Source organism: Cupressus sempervirens, chromosome 2 (assembly GCF_028749045.1).
Source record: "Cupressus sempervirens isolate cs-2001-9-10 chromosome 2, ASM2874904v1, whole genome shotgun sequence".
Lineage (NCBI taxonomy): Eukaryota > Viridiplantae > Streptophyta > Pinopsida > Cupressales > Cupressaceae > Cupressus > Cupressus sempervirens.
In genome coordinates, this window is record NC_143119.1 from 33,508,807 (window position 1) to 33,526,826 (window position 18,020).

An 18,020-nucleotide genomic window follows, 5' to 3' on the forward strand; every position below is an offset into this window, starting at 1 on the left:
ATCGGACTTGCTATTTGGTGGACATAGCCCAGGGATTGGGTGAACCACATTAAATCTTGGTGCTTTGTGTTCATCTCTGTGTGTTCTATTATTTTCTGTTATTGGTTATATTTTCATGTAGTTTTTTATTTCTGTCAGTGGTTTATCCTAACACAGACTTGGTGTACTCGTTAGCTACAAGAGCCATAGATTATCTAGGGCTCTACAAAAGGGGTAGTATGCATGATTCCAATGCATGACCATATATTGTATACCCATACTTGGTGAAGAAAAGGATTTCAAAGAAAAGTAATGAATATAGAATTGTGAACAATGATTTCATCTTAGCCATAATTCAATTTATAGAAGGAGATTATGCAAAAAGATTATCAGAGGAGGTAGCAACATAGATATCCCTAGTCAAATCTTATTATATCCAATTTTTTACATTCACATATCTAAGGGTAGTAGGAACAATTCTCAACCCTTGGAAGCTCCCAAGGCATCCCAGTGACAAGCTTATTCTCCTAGAGATCTCCCAAAAACTCTTGTCTACATATGACATAGTTAGAAAATAACATAAAACATGTTGGACCTGGCCTATGACTATGAGACCTTTTTAGGTAGACCAGTGGCAAGATATCCCCTCTTTTGAATGTGAATGAGGTCAATATCCATTAGAAGAGTATAATTCTTTGTGGCCATTTTTGATAATATTGGGAGAGTGCAGTACTTGGTAGGCAAAACATTTCAACATGAAGAAGCCATTGAAGATCATATGAGGAATGCAACAAATGACTATGATTTCCATATCAAGGATTATTGTAGGATGAATTTTTATTTGGAAGAGAAAGTTTTGAAGATAAAGACTCCATTGAAGATTGCAAAAAAAGACAAGGAAGAGTTTCTTGATCCTTTGTTCAAAAAGGATAAAATTGGTGAAAGGCCTATTACGAATGCCAAGATTGATAGAGAAGAAAACTTGAACATTAATCATAGGGAAAGACACATCATCAAATTGACATAGGATTTGATCAAGAAACCATTCAAACTTGATCCAATTCCCTAGACTATGATCTGGCATGCAAAAGCTTGTCTAGTCAAAGGTAGAGGGAAAAAGGTCACCGTCCCTACATTTATAACTTAGTTGGCAGTAAAGCCTAAAATGGTGCACCAACTTGATAGGCTAGTTGGTTATTATTGAGACCAAAATGGAAAAGGTAAGGGAAAGAGAAAGAGGAATTATCCTCAACTAGCTAAACCTAAAGAGGGAGAAATTTTGGCACCTCCATAGCAAGGAGAGGGAAATATACAAGGGCCAAAGAATGTAGAAGCCACATAAGGCCAAGGTGATCCTCAAGTGCTACCATTTGAACAAGGCCAAAAAGAAGTAGAAATATAAGTACAAGAGGTTTCCCCACCTTAAAAGGTAGAACAAGCCACCCCCTCAGTGCCTAAGAGAAGGAAAATTAAGATTCCAATGAAAATAAGACAAAAGGTGATCAAGAAAGTGATTCTTTTTCTATCAATCCCCAAACCCATCCTAGAAGAAGCTAAAGAAGAGTAGGTTGATGAGGATGAAGAGGATGATCTATCTTTGATTTGGAGGACTTGGCTAGACAAAGACATAGATCAAGAATGAAGGACAAGTTCTATGATTACCCCACAATCTATTTTTAATGAACCCATCTTGACCACTACATCAAAGAATGAAACTCAACAAATGATAGATGAGCAAGATGTGGAGAGCCATAATGTATTTCAAATGTTATATTTTGACTTTATGCCCATGGGTACAAATTTGGTTGGGGACAAGATAAGAGACATGCCCACCAATCAACCTTAATCAGAGGATCAGAGTCAGATGTCCCCAAAATCACAAGGACCTAAGATAGTTCTAGAATTCTAGCTACAAGTCAAATTTCGTGTAGACAAGGGATTGGCTACCCTTCTTCCTCTAGGTATAGAAGTTGAATAGGTCTAGTCACAAAAAGAGGGAGTGCTAGAACAAGTATCCACTAAGGAAGTGTTGGAAGAAGGATAGATGAGTGAACAATGACAAGAAAGTTTCCAAGACAATGAGGTGAGAACTATTGGCCCCACATATATAGAGACTCCCTATATAGACCTCTCAAAATGGTAGAAGACTCCATAAAGGAGTGATAAGGGAAAGAATATAGCTAAGAGAACTCATACATCCTCTAAAGGTAAGTTCCCAGTGCAACATGTTCTAAGGTGGCTCAGAAAAGAAGTGATAAAAAATAAGAAGCAACAATTCACCATTGAAGAGGAGGATAAAATGGAATTGATAGAAGTTCTAAGGAAGCTTGATTCATTAGAAAATGATGCAAAATTATTGGACTTTGTTATGACTAATCATAATTAGGATCTTTTCACTCATGTAGTTATTCATCCTTTATAATCAAACGTAGAAGAATTGACTCCATTGGATTATTAGATTTGGGAGGTCATGCTTGGAAAGCTAGCCTTGGAAATTGCAAAGATGATGGTTACCACAGGCATGAAGGAGGTGTTTAGGAACCTAGAATAGGATGGGGTAGAATTGATAACACTTTGGTGATAGAATAAAATCCTAAAAGGTTATTTGAGAGAAGTTGTTGGCCCCTTGGATCCCACTAATACTAAAGAAACTCTAAATGCAACAATTCAGAGAAGGGATAGAGGTGCAATGCAATTGGACCCATTTTTGAATGCTTATCACCAATACTAATTATTTAGGGAATTCTTAAATTATTACATGTTATGTAGGAGAATGCAGATAAGTTAGTAGCAATTTTGAATCAAGATTTTGGTTTAATGGATGAAGTGCATACCTAGGGGAAAGATTTACAAACATTACAGGCAGTCAAAGGCTAGATGTATTAGATGCTCATGGATGTATATCTAATGGAGGAATTAGATATAATAGATGATTGGATTGAGAAAATTGCATATGGCAATAAAGTAATGGAGTCATTACATGCATAGATTCACAGGCTCAAGGACCATGCACAAGAGAAAATTTTGGAAGTTGAGAAACATTATAGTGATGCATGTCTGGACATTTTTTAGGAATGATGCATGGGAAAAACTAATACTAGTAGAGATAGTAGTTTAGAGATTTTAAATAACTTTTGATGAATTTTCTAATGATTAAGATATCTGACAGGCATTTAGAAGAGAGGAAGCTTTGTAAGAGCTTGATGCAAAACTTAGGGATTTTGCAAAAACCCATATAGAAATAGATAACTATAGGCAGAAAGGATAAATATAATGTTGTAGATTTACTATATGTAGCTAATGTTGGTGAGACAATTGAGAAATTCAAGGGAAAACACCCAGACATAGCTCTGGTATAAAGGGGAACAAAACCCAGAAGCTAGAATTTCAATTCTGACACTTAGTAAAATTTTGCATTTTTGGCCTCCAAGGTTTACTGTTGTGCTACTATGCCAAGTACGTAGGTGTGATAGGTGCATTGGTGAACTTTTTGAAAAGTGTTTTGGAAGATTTTGAAGAAGTCAGAGGTGTGCCAACAATTAATTTCCAATTCACCAATTAGAGCTTTCCATGCATCAAAAATGCATTCTAACAGTAGTTCAACTCCTATTGACACCTAGTAAAGATATAGCTTCTATTTTTGACACTTCTATACACTCGTACATCAACTGATGGTTGTCTTCTTCTTATTTCCTCATGTTTTCTTTGTTTTAAGACATGTAAAGGCTCATGCATCCAATTAATTATATAACATGGATGGAGACCTATTAAGCACCAGTTAGAGAGTTAGTTTGTACATAATTAGACCTTTTTTATTAATTTAGAAGCATATGATTGCATAAAGTTATCTCTCACTCTCAACACAAATTGAGGAGATGATTTCTTATAAATATGGAATTGTAATATGTATTTTAGGCCACCATTATTTTGCAATAATATATCCTTTTGTAATATGTAGTAATTCTTTCCTAAGTGTTATATTTTGTGGGTGTATATTCATGGAATGTAATTGTGCCTAAATTTTATTGAAATTATTTCTAGTTGTTAAATCTTTTAATTCTAGTGTTTTCTATAGTTTTACAAATTTTTTTAACATATCTAGTTTGGGAAGAGATCACCCCTTTTGTTCCTTCATAAGTTTTTATCTTGCATGAGTACACTTTTCATGGCCTTGCGATTTGATGAAAAGTGAAACATCTTATAGTTGTTAAATTCCCACCAACAATTACATCAATGGAATTAAGGAAACACTATTCCTATTTCCATTGGTTACCCACCAATTTCTTCAAAGGTTTAGCTCATAGATGTATTGTCTTTGTAGTTTATGTCTATTAGGAATTTATTTTTTATGTTAATTTCTTAAACTTCTTGTCACCCTATCTTTGTTATTTTCTTCACTAACCACTTCATTAAATTAAGAATTCATATAGTCACATTGTTAGATTGCATTCATCATAAAATAGAAAATAAAAAAATATAGTTCTTTTTGTGTATTTTATTCTTTTGCAGAAATGAACTAATTTTTCATCTTATCTAGAGTCATCCAAACCAAAGAAGGCCTCCTCATAAAAACTTACATTTATCTTCAATTGAGTGGATTCTAGTAAGTCACAAGATCACCCAAAACCTTCGAGTTGATCCCCAAGATTGACTTTTCAAGAGAAGAGCTTGAAAGGATTCCTGTCATTAAGCATCATGCAAAATGATAGCTCAGAAAATGTAGCACTAGAAGGAGGGCCTCTTGTCTTTTAGAATAGAAGAAAAAATTGCCAAAAATTCAAAATTCTACACTTTTTACAAGTTCTAAAATTTTTCTAAATTTCTAAGATTTTGAGTTGCGCTACTGTGCTAGGTGCGCTAGGTGTACTGCTGCACCTACTATGCTAGTGCGCTAAATTCTAAGGTGAACATCATTTTGTGAGAAAGTTTACTTTTGTGGAGGTGCACATTTTCCAAAGTTGATGCAAACTAGAGGATTTTCATCCAGAATCCTTTTTTTAACAAGCTTTAAGATCTTCACCAAGTGCATACAAGTTCCTCAAGCTTAGCCATTTTCACATGCCCCATAGTGACAAAAGGATACCTTGAATTCAACCACTTCCATTTAACATTTAATCATCATTTTCAGCTCTCCCTCTGATGGAAACACAACCCAAGAACAAAATGGACACAATAAAAAAGGGAAATTATATTAACTGAGGAAATAAGCTAGTACAAATAGTACAGAGAAAATAAACTTCAAAACATGCCCTAAGGGCTTACAATAGCATAAATCTGGAGACTATTTCTCCTTTTAGCACCTCCTATCAAACTCCACTCCGAACTACCTTTTACAATGCCAGAAATCTCCTTAAATAGACCCCGAAGGGTTAAGGACTAGGAGTACATTCTAGAAAGTGCTAGTAGGCATCCACCGACAAAATAAAAGGTTCCAAAAGCTGTGTTAGAAGTCGGTGCAAATCTAGAAGAATCCAAAAACAGTAGCCAAACTTCTGGGAGGCATAACTTTTGAACCGTAGCTTCGATTGACAAACCGCTTACATTTTTGAAAAGCTCTCGAAGCGCTCTATAGCCCTATGGACCAGCTTCGCTCGTCCCCAATTTTTTGACCCTTTTTGAGGTCATTTAATGCCCCAAACCTGACTTTGAAGCATTCTTAGGAGGTCTCCAAAACTCAAAAAACTACAATAACTTTCAAACCGTGGGGCCTATTCACCTGATTCTTTTTTTGGAATGCTCTAAATCAAGATTACATTCATCTAGCCAATTCACACCTTCTAGTTTACCGAAATGATGGCCCAAATACATGCTCCTATTTTTTCAGGATTTTCAAATGCACTGATAGTTGAACTATGAGAGTTGGAACCTTTATTTGAGCCAAATAGGTATCCAAAAATGTAAAGACATGAAACAGAAACTAAGTCTAAGTACATTTTTTTTTTGGGTGACACAAGATTGCCCTTATACCTCTGGATGCTCTTACATCAGACACCCAGGGTAGATTGAAAAGTGACCCTGTCACTTTATGGATGGTAGAGGAAATTCCAAATGGGAAACCTCAACTGCTGAAATCCAAGTTGAGTCCTCGATCGGTCGTCCTTTCCATTTGACCAAATACTCTTCATACTGCTTGTTTCTGGTACTCCTACCCACACGATGATCTAGAATGTCTTCTATCTCCTCCTTCTTAGAAGCATGAATTGGACATGGCTCTAAAACTAGCTCCTCATCTATACCATCATCATGATACTCTGTTAAATCTGCAATGTTAAAAATGGGAGAAATGTGAATACCATCTGGCAGCTCCACCTCATATGCATTTCCTGAGTCATGTTTCTTCAAAACTTTGTAGGGGCCAAATTTCTTCATTTTCAGCTTGTTGTAAGTACCAACTGGAAATCTTTCTTTTTGTAAGTGCACCATGACTAGATCCCCTACTTGGAATTCCTTATGTCTTCTCCTTTGATCAGCCCTAGCTTTATACTCTTGATTCATCTTGATAATGTGTGCTTGAACCTCCTCATGTAGATGCTTGATGTGTTCAGCAAATTCCTCAGCTTCAGCACTTGTCCTCTCCCCTTGTTCTATCTTCCTCAATTCTGGTGCAGTCCTTGAACTATTCCCATATACAATTTGAAATGGTGATTTTCCAGTACTCCTATTTACAGAGTTATTATAAGCAAACTCTGCCTGTGGTAGAATCAAATCCCATCCCTTGGGCTTATCTCCAACTAAGCATCTCAGCAAATTGCCCAAACTTCTATTTACCACTTCTATTTGACCATTAGTCTGTGGGTGATGCGTGGAATTGAATTTCAAGTCTGTTCTCAACTTCTTCTAGAATGTCCTCCAGAAATACCCCAAAAATTTAGTATCTCTGTCAGAAACTATACTCCTTGGAAGACCATGTAGTCTTACCACCTCTTTGAAAAACAAGTCTGCAATATGGACAGCATCATGAGTTTTGTGGCATGGAATGAAATGTTCCATTTTGGAGAACCTATCAACCACCACGAATACTGAGTCATTATTACCCTTTGTGTCCTTGGAAATCCAAGAACAAAATCCATACTTATGTCCTCCCATGGCCTTGATGGAACAGGAAATGGCTGATATAGGCCAGTATTTTGACTAAACCCCTTGGCAACTTGACAAACTTGACAACTCTATACAAACTTCTTCACATCTTATGTAATTTGAGGCCAAAAATAATGTTCTCTGAGAATGGAAATGGTCTTATCCCGACCAAAATGTCCTGCCATCCCTCCACTGTGTTTCTCCTTAATCAGATTTTCCCTCATGGAACTCCTTGGAATGCACAATTGACTACCTTTGAACAACATGCCATCCTGAATCAAATAGTTTAACCACTTGGTTCTATCTACAACAACAGGTTCTTTACAAGCTTTCCATGCTTCAGCAAAATCAGGATCCTCGGGGTACAAATTCTTGAGTTCATCAAACCCAAATACTTCAACATGCATTGTTGTAAGCAACAAATGTCTCTTACTTAGTGCATCTGCAACCCTGTTAGATTTTCCACTTCTATGCTTCAACACAAATGTATAACTCTGCAAGAATTCTACCCACTTCGTATGCCTTTGATTCAATTTACCTTGGCTATTTAGGTACTGTAATGCCTGATGATCAGTATACAAAACAAATTCCTTTGGAAATAAATAATGCCTCCATTTCTTTAAGGCCTGAACTATTGCATAGAACTCTTGATCATAAACATAATACTTCTTCTTTGCATCATTCAATTTTTCACTAAAATATGCAATAGGCTGACCTTCTTGGCTTAATACAACCCCAATAGCACTACCACTAGCATCACAATCCACCTAGAATACTTTTCTAAAATTTGGAAGTGCCAACACAAGCTGTTCAGTCACCTTCTTCTTCAGCAATTCAAAACTTCTCGTAGCTGCTGCAGTCCATTTGAACTCTTTTCTATCCCCTCTTATTGTATCAGTTAGGGGTGCACATATGCCACTGAAATTCTTAATAAACTTCCTGTAAAAACTAACCAGACCATGAAATGATCTTACCTCAGTAGCAGACCTTGGAGTAGGCCATTCCAAGATGGCTTTTACCTTCTCTGGATCCATTTTGAGACCTTCAGGTGATATAACAAATCCCAAATAGATTAACTCCATTTTTTCAAAGAGACACTTCTTTAGATTAATTAATAGTTTCTCTTCCCTTACCCTTTCAAGGACACTACGAATATGCAGTAAATGTTCTTCCAAAGTCTTGCTGAAAATTAAAATATCATCCAAATAGACAATAACAAATTTTCCCAAGAACTTCTTAAGTACCTCATTCATGAGCCGCATGAAGGTGCTTGGGGCGTTCGTCAATCCAAAGGGCATGACTAACCACTCATAAAGACCCTCCTTAGTCTTGAAGGTTGTTTTCCACTCATCTCCTTCTCGAATCCGTATCTGGTGATAACCACTCTTAAGATCTATCTTTATGAAGCACTGAGCTCCACTCAAGTAGTCCATAAGATCATCCATCCTTGGCAAAGGAAACTAGTATTTGATGGTTATCCTATTTATAGCTCAAGAATCTGTACACATCCTCAACTCTCCATCCTTCTTTGGTGCAAGTATTGTAGGTATTTCACATGGACTCAGGCTCTCTTGAATCAAGCCCTTCCTCAACAGCTCCCAAACCTGTCTATTTAGCTCCTCTATTTCAGTAGGAGTCATCCTGTGAGTAGCCTTGTTAGGCAAGTTAGCTCCTGGAATCAGATCTATCTGATGACTGATTTTCCTTATTGGTGGCAATCCATCTGGAACATTATCAAAGATAATATCTCCAAACTCCCTTAGTAAATTTGAAACTTCAAGTGGTATTTCACTACTACCTTCTTTATCTTTCTTAGGAATCAAAGCATAGCACATATGCTGATGTTTCATGCCATCTAAAAACTTCCTTTCATCAACAAGACAAATCCTAGCACTGCTACATACCTTTTCACCTTCCTTTTTCATGGGCTTCAATTTGTGGCAAACTCCATCCTTTGTCAGAGAGTATGTGTTTGCATGTCCATCATGTACTGCATGTCTATCAAACTGCCATTGTCTACCCAACAATAGATGGAAAACATCCATCAAAATAACATCACAGAGAACTTCATCATGGTAACTCCCAATTTTGAATTTTACTAAACATTGCTCACTTACCAGGACCTTATGATCATCTTTTACCCAAGAAATCCAATAGGGCTAGGGATGTTTCTCCCTCTTGAGCTTCAGCTTAAAGACCATCTCTTCTGATACCAGGTTATCAGTGCTACCACCATCAATGATCACATCACAAAATTATCCTCACACTTGCATCTGGTATGAAACAAACTCCTTCGTTGTCCTGGTTCATTCTCACTACTTAGTAGGACTCTTTCATTTACCAAGGTCTCTCCTCTTTTTGCATCCTCATCCACATGAGCAACCCTAGCTTGTCCCTCAGCTCTCCTATCTATCCTTCCTTGTCGTTGAGGGCATTCAAAGGCAAGATGACCTTCTTCATTACAATGGAAACAGGTTCCATGGAAGCCTCCTCTTCCTTGTCCACGTCCTCTACCTCTTCCTCTTTGATTTCCAAAGTCTTGATCATGGGAGCAGTTGAAACCCTCATTCCTCTGGTTTCTGCTAGTACCCACATCTTCATTTTCCTTTTGGGTTTCATTGCGACCTCCAAATGATCTACTGCTTCCCCTTCCTCCTTGACCACACCCTTTTTTTCTTCCTTCAAACCTTTTATTCAGCTTCTCTTCAACTCGTAGGGCAAACTAGTATGCCTCTTCAATGCTGATCATTCTTACCAGACTTAATTCCTCCTGGATGCTAGGTCGCAACCCACTGATATAACGAGCAACCTTCTCCTTATTTGCTTCTGCATGCCTCGCTCTAATCAAGAGTCGGTAAAACTCCTCTATATATTCTTGGACTAATCTTCCTACTTTCTTTAACCCATGCATCTTCTTAAATAGATCAAGCTCGTAGTCTATAAGAATGAACTGCTTCTTCAATTTGTCCACCATGCGATCCCATCTTGTGATCTTCTCCTTTCCTCTTCTAAGTCTTTCCAGTTGAACCTCTTGCCACCAGATTTTGGCATGGACTATCAGTTTGGCCTTTGCAAACTTAACCCTATCTGGGTCCCTTATATCCTCATACTCAAAGTATTCTTCCAGTTCATTGATCCAATCGATCAACTCATCTGGTTTCAGATTTCCTAAAAATATACCCACTTCAATTGTAGGTCTTTTCCTAAACTTAGTAATGGCCCTAAAAAGCCTTTCCTCTACAGGATTCAAAACTTCCCCGTCTTCTTCCTCTTCTGGTCCCATTACTTCCTCTTCATTGTCATCCTCACTGTTGTCACCTGCGGCAACATTTGCTCCTCTACGAAGCTCCTATTGCAATGCTTGTACCTGCCTCTGGAGGGCTCTAACCTCCTCAGGATCAATAGCTCTAGCCCTTCCACCATGCTCTCTTTGTGGAGGCATCTTCTAACTTGATCCCACAACCACACAGTCCTGGTGCAAACTGCCTCACAGTCAGCGCTCTGTCTACACACTCAGGAAAACCCGCTCTGATACCACTTGATGGAGACACGACCCAAGAACAGAATGGACACAATAGAAAAGGGAAATTATATTAACTGAGGAAATAATCTAGTACAAATAGTACAGAGAAAATAAACTTCAGAACATGCCCTAAGGGCTTACAATAGCATAAATCTGGAGAATATTTCTCCTTTTAGCACCTCCTCTCAAACTCCACTCCGAACTGCCTTTTACAATGCCAGAAATCTCCTTAAATAGACCCCGGAGGGTTAAGGACTAGGAGTACATTCTAGAAAGTGCTAGTAGGCATCCACCGACAAAATAGAAGGTTCCAAAAGCTGCGTTAGAAGTCGATGCAAATCTAGAAGAATCCAGAAATGGTAGCCGAACTTCCGGGAGGCATAACTTTTGAACCGTAGCTCCGATTGACAAACCGCTTACAGTTTTGGAAAGTTCTCGAAGCACTCTATAGCCCTATGGACCAAATTTTCTCATCCCCCATTTTTCTACCCTTTTTGAGGTCATTTAATTCCCCAAACTTGACTTTGAAGCATTCTTAGGAGGTCTCCAAAACCCAAAAAATTGCAATAACTTTCAAACCGTGGGGCCTATTGACCTGATTCTTTTTCTGAAATGCTCGAAATCAAGATTATAGTCATCTGGCCAATTCACACCTTCTAGTTTACCAAAATGATGGCCCAAATACATGATCCTATTTTTTTAGGATTTTCAAATGCACTGATAGTTGAACTATGAGAGTTGGAACCATTATTTGAGCCAAATGGGTATCCAAAAATGTAAAGACATGAAACAGAAACTAAGTCTAAGTACATTTTTTTTTTGGGTGACACAGGATTGCCCTTATACCTCTAGATGCTCCTGCATCACCCTCTAGAACAACCATGTGGTTGACCACCAAATTTCCCAATAGTTCCACCTCCAACACAACCACCCCTAGCTCCACAAAATCCTCCAATGGCCTTTTACCTAAATGCTATAGATTCACCAATCAAATTGATAGGTGTAGTCAATGACCTTCGTAAGAATCCTAGAAAATTTTTCCCAAGGTTTATCTATGGAGAGACATGAACTGTCGAAGATTGCATTAAGGTGGTCAAAGAAATTTGCAGTTGAAAGTTGATTGCTAAGAAGAATGTGGTTCTTCACTTGTTCCCCTACTCTTTGGGGGAAGTTTCCTTTAATTGGTATGTTAATCCACCACTTGGATGTATTGGAGATTGGGCTACTTTCAAAAAATTGTTTTTGAAACAATTTAAAACTTTCATTAGTCTAACTATGATACATCAACAACTCATATCAATCAAAAAGGATTCAGATGAGACAATGTCACACTTCAACCATCACTTTCACATGGCATACCACAAGTTGAAAACACCACACACTATGCTGGTTGAAGCTACTATTTAGATTTATCTAAATACTAAGGACCATCTTACTACTATTTTTTTAAGAAGACTTCTGATAATAGATATCAACACATTGGACAAAGTCTTTATAGAAGTGATTACCTTTACTAAGAAAGCCAATCCTAATGGAGAAGGATTGATGTCAAGCCAATTCATACCTATTAATCCAATTCCATTATAATAGGCACCTACTCTATAAAACCTCACTTTGATATATCCAAGGTATGAACCTCTGAAAGCTACTTTCTTTGAACAAAAGGCAATAGTTTCTACTAAGGTAGACAATAATTTTGCCTTTGAATTTGGCCAAATGAAAAAGACCATGTCATAGATGAATACTTAATTGACTCATTTAAGGCCATCACATGGATAGATAACAACTTTCAAACAAATAACACTGGTCCTTACACCAACAATTATGGTCAAAATTACAATAGGAATTATAGTGGGAAGCAAAATATTGAGAACAGTAATTCTAGGAATAACAATGGAGGAAACAATGCTAATCCTCTTGATCGTAACAATGGCTTCCAAAGATAGAATTGATAATGGAACACTCACTTGAATAATGTAAGCATCTCTACAGATAATGACACCAACAATGTTTAGTATATAGATATCAATAAGTATGACGACGGTCAAAATATGCCTAATAGTCAACATTCATATTATAATGGGAATTTAGAGATGAATTAGAATTCACAAGAAAATGATAAAGTCCCTCCTATACAATTTAATGTTATGCTATTAGAATCCCATGATTCTACATAGAGCATATGGGTAGAGCAACTAGCCAATGGAGAATTCTCATTTCCATTTAGCCATGGACTAGACCTTCAGCCTGAAGAGATGTTTTCTTTTTGTTATGCTAATCAAAATATGTACAATATGAGAAGTAGAAAAGAAACTATGATATACAAGATTCCTCTAGCACTACAACCAACTCCTCTCGATCTGAGAGCGAGTAATGATTTGGCCCAAATTAGGCCACTATATGGAGGACAAAAAAATCAAAACCAAGGGAATGTACCAATAATTTTGAAAAATTCTACTTGGTCTACTGAAAAGTATAGTGTGGTGAAATATTTGAAATGAAAAAAAGCCAACATGTCTATGTTTAACATGTTACAAAATTGTCCCCAACAATGAGAAGCACTAATCAAAACTCTAGATCATACAAAGGTACCGCATAATACAAATACCATACCTCAAAAAATAGTATCTCAAAAAGTTAATGCTTTGGAGGTAATGCCAGCTATGTTTAAAGACAAGGTTGAGGTGCCCTCATTTCTTCTTAGCATCAGGATATATATGAGAAGAATCTTCACAATTTCTTAATTGATTTAGGATCCTTATTTAATTTTATGCCACTATCAATAGCCCAAAGGTTAGGAGTCTCTCCTTAGCCCTCTAATTGAATAGTGATATAGTTGGATAAAATAGAGATGAAAGTCATTTGTATGTTGAAAGATGTTTGGATACAATTGATAGTTGACCCTTAGATTTAAGATGTCATCGATATACATGTGGTTGATATTCTTGAAACTTATAGATTTCTGCTAAGTAGAGAATGGAAAAAATGCCTAAGAGGATGGTTTTTTATAGATTTTACATAGTTATGGTTACCATGGAAAGGGTTGAACAATTAAATCAAGATAGATGTAGAGCCAAAGTTAAAAATAATGATTATGGAGTATAATTCTCTAAATGAGGTGACATTCCTACAAATAGGTTTGGGCTCTTACAAATAGATGGCATTTGATATGACTTCAGCCAAAACATCAAATGATCAAGATGGGAAATCCAAGGTTCTAATCCTAAGGGATGAAATCATGACACAATTCATAGATAACATGGTGGCTAATTTATAATGTTTAGGAGAAGAAGATAACCCTAGTATCCTACTTCTACAATGATTTTTTCGATCACACAAAGTTAGCCATTCAAAGTTTGAATGCTCATTATGCCAAGAAGTAGTTGCTAAGGTATAGATGTAGATGATGGAAATAAAAGGCAGTGACATCCCAAAGGATGAACCCATAGAAAATAAAAGTTTTATAAACATATATGAATCTATGGAAAAAGATTGAAGGGGTAATTGAAGATCAAAATCTTTCATATAGTGATACCTCTTCAGATGGTGGAGATTTATCTTCTCTTCCACCAAGAATGATCAAAATTCAAAGAATAAGATGCTACATAAAAGATCAAGGGTGGACTTTAGTAGTCATCCATCCTAGACCTAAAGTTGTTGAAATTAAAGAGTTAATAGGGGAAATTTAGGACAAACAAGAAAAGAACGCATTCCCAATATCAAGGAATAATAATGGAAAATCACTAAGCCTACAACATGAGATACTACAATGGGTATGTAAGAGATAATTCTTCCAAGCCCAAGTGAAAGAGAAGCTAAGGATGAATAAGCATACAGTTAGAAAGCCCAAGGAAGATACAATTTAGACACTTTACTTTGTTGGTTCCAAATGAAAATTGGTGGCTGGCACAAGTATTGAGTTGATCAACCCAAAAGGTATGTCTTTCTATGTAGCATATCAATTATAGTTTAGATGTACTAATAATGCTACAGAATATGAAGCATTGATCCAAGGACTTCTTTTCACACTCAAGAAAGGAATCATAGCTCTCATCATTGAGGGAGATTCTTAGTTTGTTATACAACAAGTGAAATCATTATACTCATGCAATAATAAGAGGTTTCTTTCTTATAGGAAAAGAGTGTGGGATTTAATGGATGATTATGAATCTTTAAATATAAAGTCTATTCTAAGAAAGAAAAATATGGTAGTAGATGTTCTTTCTATCTCAAAAACTACATTACAACTAGTCGAGAGAACAAAATTGAAAAGGTTTTTAGTAGAATTTGTTGCTGCTCCATCCATTTTAGACAACATTAAAAACTTCCAAGTCTTTCAAGATGATCAACATATTCTTGAATTTATCATGTAAAATGACCAATTTAAAGGGAAAGATGTTGATGACACTTCAAATGAAAAGCCCGGGGATGATGAACTTGAAGATGAAGATGGCATTCTAAATTTGAAGACCAACACTATTCCTAAGGGAATGGTTAAATTAGAATGCATTTTTTATCATGGTGAATCAATTCTTAATAGAAGAATGGTCCAAGAAAAGGTGATCGAGGAATGTGACTCATACAACTTAGGTACTAATGAAAACCGTATAATGGTAAAGATTAGAAAGGCCTGCAATGTACAAGAAAGGGAGGACATGCTTAAATTAATTACAGAGTATAAGGATATTACTACTTGGAGCTACAAAGAGCTAAAGATGTATGATCCTGAGATTATTATGCATGACATTTCATTAAAACTTGATGCAAAGCCCTTTTGGTATAAACAAAGACCTATTAATCCTATCATTGAACCATTGATAATGAAGGAAGTTAAGAAGTTACTTGATGCCAAGATCATCTTCCCCATCTTCCATTCAACATGGGTGGCTAATTTGGTTCTTGTATAGAAAAAGATAGGAGAGATTCATCTTTGTGTAGACTTTCATAACTTGAATCTTGCATCTCAAAAGGATAACTATCCTTTTCCTCCATTAGATGAAGTTTTGTAAATTGTAAATGGTTCAAAGATGATGTCTTTCTTACATGGATATTTGGGACATAATTAGGTAATGGTCGATAAGGAGGATAGTCTAAAGATGGCCTTGATGACCAAATAGGGAACTTTTTCCTATAGAAGAATGCCTTTTGGATTGATTAATGTAGGGGCTACATTTTAGAGAGCCATGGATGAAGATTTTAAAGGGTTATTAAACAAGTGTATAGTTATCTACATGGATGACTTAACTATCTTTTCAAAGGATCAAAGTACTCATATCACTAATCTAAGATAGTTATTCATTTGGGGTCACTAAAGGAAAGCTCCTAGGCCACATCATCTCTAAAGATGGAATCCCTATTGATCATGATAGAATTGAGGCTATTATGAAATTATTTCCTCCTTACAGTAAAAAAAAACTCAAGTCTTTCTTCAGGAAGATAAAGTTTGTGTGAAAATTCATAAATGGATTCACAAAGATAGTTCTTCCCCTTAATGATTTACTCAAAAAGGGAGCTAGAATAGAATGGGTTCTAAGATTATAAAATCATTTGAGGATATCAAAGTGGAAATTTGTAATAGCCCTAGAGTAAGTCCTAACTATGAGCTACCTTTCAAAATATATTCTTTTGCTTCAAAACATTTGTGTGCTAGGATTCTAACATAGAAGAAGGAAAAGGAAGATGAAAGACCTATCGCTTTCATGAGTTTCCCTTTGAAAAATTCCAATTTGAATTGGTCCAACCTCAATAAATAGTCTTTTTCTTTAATTAACATGGTAAAGAAGTTCCACCACTATATACTAAGAAGTAAGGCATATGCAGTTGTATAGATCTAATAGTCAAGACATTATTGATGCTAAATGTGTAAGACCCACACGAGTACCTCATTTTAGATTTCACAAAATGAATGTGCTTAGGAGTTAATTAGAGTATGATGAACATTTGTGTTACTAGAAATTATTTATGAGATCCTATTAGAGCCTAAGCAGACTCTAGTAATGATAAGTGTAATAACCATTAAATAACTTTAGAAGGGATAACTAAGATCACTTGAAAATGAAACTATCTAGGTTCAATCTAGGGACTTGATCAAAGATTTCTAGAACAGCTCCCTAGCCAAGTTAGGAAGGATGAATTAACATATCCTCTTCAAGGGGGATAACATAATAAGACATATGATTACTTTTGAAACTTGTGTTTAAAGCACGATGACACACTTTTGAAAACATACTAATAGATTGAGGAAATTAACCCTAGAAACTTACTCACAAACCCCTCGTATAGTGGTAAAGAGATATTGCTAGGATTGTCAATATGTCTAACTTGATGGACAATATAAGTTCATAAGGCTGCATATTAGTGATTTTCACCTAAGACATGTGTACTGCAATTCATTTTATATTTTTTGATTGTTTAATGGATTATAGGAATGGTGATAGTATTTAGACTAGTAATTCATTATGCTGATATCCATGTGATGGAATTATGATGTTTTGAATATGAATCAAATGAAAGTTGATTATATGTGTATTTAGATGAAAGTTAAATGAATATGACAGTGCACTGCTTCTTTTAGAGTAGTTAGAATGGAAATGCTTAAATGAAGTTAAATGTATATGTTAATGTGTATTATATGACATTGGATTTATTCCACACTTATTTGTATGTCCTTGTATATTATTTTATCAAGCTACTAATGTTTAAGTTGAGTGTGCAGGAAAGTTGAACCATGGAGATAAATGGGGGAAACAAGGTTCAATCTAATGTGAACACAGTGAAGCCAAGGTGAATCTTTGGAAGATTCAAAACCTCGTTGTATCATGTTTATTTCGTAATGTGATTGTGCATGAGTGTAATAGTCAAGAAGTGTGATTAATTAGAGACATGTCATTGTGAAGTGTAAAGTGTTTTAATGTGTGTGTGGGTGTCATTTGACACTTGTCATGTTTATGTGTAAATGACATGTCCAATAGGATTCTTTGGCATGATGTCACTTAACCTGAGCCTAATTCTCATGACAAAATCAATTAACCCACCTTGGAGAGTGTTAGGAAGAGTCACCTTCATGATGGAAATTCAAGTTACAAGTTGATAGGAACTTTAGAGAGCCTAAAATGATTCCCAAGTGTTAATTTTGTGAAAATAAGTTACTCACATGGTAATAGTATGCGTTGGGGGTTTAAATATAAACATAGGTTTGTCTAGAGAACCTAGGAGACCCTCAAAAATAGTCATTTCTAAGCCAATTCGAAAATCATATTGTAACATGACTTCTTACCTCATTACACCACTTGGATAAGTTCTGAATGGTGGAAAACACAAGAAGATAAGAGGGGTAGGTGAGGAGGAAAGTGAAGGCCTTTATAGGGAGCTTGTGCTAACCTTGGTAGTTGCTTACCCACTCTCTAATTGTAGAGACACATATGCTTATAGAGGAGTAGAA